The sequence below is a fragment of the Triticum dicoccoides genome, chromosome 3A, assembly GCF_002162155.2.
Source record: "Triticum dicoccoides isolate Atlit2015 ecotype Zavitan chromosome 3A, WEW_v2.0, whole genome shotgun sequence".
Classification (NCBI taxonomy): Eukaryota; Viridiplantae; Streptophyta; class Magnoliopsida; order Poales; family Poaceae; genus Triticum; species Triticum dicoccoides.
In genome coordinates this window covers 720,353,358-720,357,913 of record NC_041384.1, presented here as the reverse complement: position 1 = coordinate 720,357,913, position 4,556 = coordinate 720,353,358, and positions in this window count along the sequence as shown.

The following is a 4,556-nucleotide window of genomic DNA, read 5'->3' as shown; positions in this document are numbered from 1 at the left end:
CGCTTCTAAGCACCACGTGATGATCGGGTGTGATGGATTCTTACGTTCACATACAACGGGTGTAAGACAGTTTTACACAGCGAAAACACTTAGGGTTAACTTGACGAGCCTAGCATGTGCAGACATGGCCTCGGAACACGGAGACCGAAAGGTCGAGCATGAGTCGTATAGTAGATACGATCAACATGAAGATGTTCACCGATGATGACTAGTCCGTCTCACGTGATGATCGGACACGGCCTAGTTGACTCGGATCATGTGATCACTTAGATGACTAGAGGGATGTCTATCTGAGTGGGAGTTCATAAGATCAACTTAATTATCCTGAACATAGTCAAAAGACCTTTTGCAAATTATGTCGTAGCTCACGCTATAGTTCTACTGTTTAGATATGTTCCTAGAGAAAATATAGTTGAAAGTTGAAAGTAGCGATTATGCGGACAATAGAAAGCTTATGTCCTTAATGCACTGCTCAATGTGCTGAACCCCAAACGTCGTTTGTGGATGTTTCGAACATCGAACATACACGTTTTGATAACTACGTGATAGTTCAGTTAAACGGTTTAGGCACCAAAGATGTTTTGAAACATCGCGAAACATATGAGATGTTTTGAGGGCTGAAATTGGGATTTCAGGCTCGTGCCCACGTCAAGAGGTAAAAGACCTCCGACAATTTTCTTAGCCTGCAAACTAAGGGAGAAAAGCTCAATCGTTGAGCTTGTGCTCAGATTGTCTGAGTGCAACAATCACTTGAATCGAGTGGGAGTTGATCTTCCAGATGAAATAGTGATAGTTTCTCCGAAGTCATTACCACCAAGCTGCTAGAGCTTCGTGATGAACTATAATATATCAGGGACATACATGATGATCCTTGAGGTATTCACGATGTTTGACACCGCGAAAGTAGAAATCAAGAAGGAGCATCAATTGTTGATGGTTGGTGAAACCACTAGTTTCAAGAAGGGCAAGGGCAAGAAGGGATACTTCATGAAACGGCAAATCAGCTGCTGCACCAGTGAAGAAACCCGAGGTTGAACCCAAACCCGAGACTAAGTGCTTCTGTGATAAGGGGAATAGCCGCTAGAGCAGAATTAACCTAGATACTTGGTAGATAAGAAGGCCGGCAAGGTCGATAGAAGTATATTGGATATACATTATGTTAATGTGTACTTTACTAGTACTCCTAGTAGCACCAGGGTATTAGATACCGGTTCGGTTGCTAAGTGTTAGTAACTCGAAATAAAAGCTACGGAATAAAACAGAGACTAGCTAAAGGTGAGCTGACGATATGTGTTGGAAGTGTTTCCAAGTTTGATGTGATCTAACATCGCACGCTCCCTCTACCATCAAGATTAGTATTAAACCTGAATAAGTGCTCTTGCACCTAAAGGAATGGTTTATTGAATTTTGATCGTAGGGATACACATTTTCATGCCAAAAGATATAAGATAGTAATGATAGTACCACTTACTTGTGGCACTGCCATGTAAGTCATAATGGTATAAAACGCATGAAGAAGCTCCATGTTGATGGATCTTTGGACTCACTCGTTTTAGAAAAGTTTGAGACATGCGAACCATGTCTATTGGTGTATACGCATGAAGAAACTCCATGCAGATGGATCGTTTGGACTCACTTGATTATGAATCACTTGAGATATGCAAATCATACCACATGGGCAAGATGACTGAAAAGCCTCTTTTTCAGTAAGATGGAACAAGATAGCAACTTATTGGAAGTAACACATTTTGATGTGTGCAGTCCAATGAGTGCTGAGGCATGCAGTGAATATCGTTATGTTCTTACTTCACAGATGATTCGAGTAGATGTTGAGAATATTTACTTGATGAAACACAAGTCTGAATTATTGAATGGTTCAAGTAATTTCAGAGTGAAGTTTAAGATCTTCGTGACAAGATGATAGAATGTCTATGATATGATCATAGAGATGAATATCTGAGTTACGAGTTTTGGCACACAATTAAGACATTGTGGAAATTGTTTCGCAATTAATACCGCCTGGAACACCATAGTGTGATGGTGTGTCCGAACATCATAGTTGCACCCTATTGGATATGGTGCGTACCATGATGTCTCTTATCGAATTACCACTATCGTTCATGGGTTAGGCATTAGAGACAACCACATTCACTTTAAATAGGGCACCACATAATTCCGTTGAGATGACACCGTATGAATTATGGTTTAGAGAAACCTAAGTTGTCGTTTCTTGAAAGTTTGGGGCTGCGACGCTTATGTGGAAAAGTTTCAGGATTGATAAGCTCGAACCCAAAGCGGATAAAATGCATCTTCATAGGACACCCAAAACAGTTGGGTATACCTCCTAATTCAGATCCGAAAGCAATATGAATTGTTTCTAGAATCGGGTCCTTTCTCGAGGAAAGGTTTCTCTCGAAAGAGTTGAGTGGGAGGATGGTGGAGACTTGATATGGTTACTGAACCATCACTTCAACCAGTGTGTATCAGGGCACAGGAAGTTGTTCATGTGGCACCTACACCAATTGAAGTGGAAGCTTATGATATTGATCATGAAACTTCGGATCAAGTCACTACCAAACCTCGTAGGACGACAAGGACACGTACTACTTCGGAGTGGTAAGGTGATCCTGTCTTGAAGGTCATGTTGCTAGACAACAATGAACCTACGAGCTATGGAGAAGCGATGGTGGGCCCGAATTCCGACAAATGGTTAGAAGCCATGAAATCCGAGATAGTATCCATATATCAGAACAAAGCATGGACTTTGATGGACTTGCCCGATGATCGGCAATCCATTGAGATAAATGGATCTTTTAAGAAGAAGACGGACGTGGACGGTAATGTCACCGTCTATGAAGCTCGACTTGTGGCGAAGAGTTTTTCACAAGTTCAAGGAGTTGACTACGATGAGATTTTCTCATCCGTAGCGATGCTTAAGTCCGTCGGAATCATGTTAGCATTAGCTGCATTTATGAAATCTGGCAGATGGATGTCAAGACGAGTTTCCTTACCAGTTTTCGTAAGGAAAGGTTGTATGCAATACAATCAGAAAAGTTTTTGTCGATCCTAAGGATGCTAAAAGGTATGCAAAGCTCCAGCAATCCTTCTAAGGACTGGAGTGAGCATCTCGGAGTTGGAATGTTTGCTTTGATGATGATCAAAGATTTTGGGTTTGTACAAAGTTTATGAGAAACTTGTATTTCCAAAGAAGTGAGTGGGAGCACTATAGAATTTCTGATGAGTATATGTTGTTGACATATTGTTGATCAGAAATGACGTAGAATTTCTGGAAAGCATATAGGGTTATTTTGAAAGTGTTTTTCAATGGAAAGCCTGGATTAAGCTGCTTGAGCATTGAGCATCAAGATCTATAAGGATAGATCAAAACGCCTAATGGTACTTTCAAATGAGCACATACCTTGACATGATCTTGAAGGTGTTCAAGATGGACCAGTCAAAGAAGGAGTTCTTGCCTGAGTTGTAAGGTACGAAGTTAAGACTTAAAGCTCGACCACGGCAGAATAGAAAGAAAGGACGAAGGTCGTCCCCTATGCTTAGGACGTAGGCTCTTCAGTATGCTATGCTGTGTACCGCACCTGAAGTGTGCCTTGCCATGAGTCAGTCAAGGGGTACAAGAGTGATCCAAGAATGGCTCACAGGACAGCGGTCAAAGTTATCCTTAGTAACTAGTGGACTAAGGAATTTTCTCGATTATGGAGGTGGTAAAAGAGTTCGTCGTAAAGGTTACGTCGATGCAAGCTTAACACCTATCCGGATAGCTCTAAGTAGAGATACCGGATACGTATTATGGGGCAACAATTTAGAATAGCTCCAAGTGGAACAGTTATTTGGAATAGCTCCAAATAGAGCGGGGTAGCTGCATCTAGGAGATGACATAGAGATTTGTAAAGCACACACGGATCTGAAAGGTTCAGACCCGTTGACTAAAACCTCTCTCACAAGCAACATGATCAAACATAAAACTCATTGAGTGTTAATCACATAGTGATGTGAACTAGACTACTGACTCTAGTAAACTCTTGGGTATTAGTCACATGGCGATGTGACCTGTGAGTGTTAATCACATGGCGATGTGAACTAGATTATTGACTCTAGTGCAAGTGGGAGACTGTTGGAAATATGCCCTAGAGGCAATAATAAAAGTATTATTATTATATTTCCTTGTTCATGATAATTGTCTTTTATTCATGCTATAACTTTATTATCCGGAAATCGTAATACACGTGTGAATACATAGACCACAATATGTCCCTAGTGAGCCTCTAGTTGACTAGCTCGTTGTGATCAACAGATAGTCATGGTTTCCTGGCTATGGACATTGGATGTCGTTGATAACGGGATCACATCATTAGGAGAATGATGTGATGGACAAGACCCAATCCTAAGACTAGCACAAAGATCGTGTAGTTCGTTTGCTAGAACTTTGCCAATGTCAAGTATCTCTTCCTTTGACCATGAGATCGTGTAACTCCTGGATACCGTAGGAGTGCTTTGGGTGTATCAAACGTCACAACGTAACTGGGTGACTATAAAGG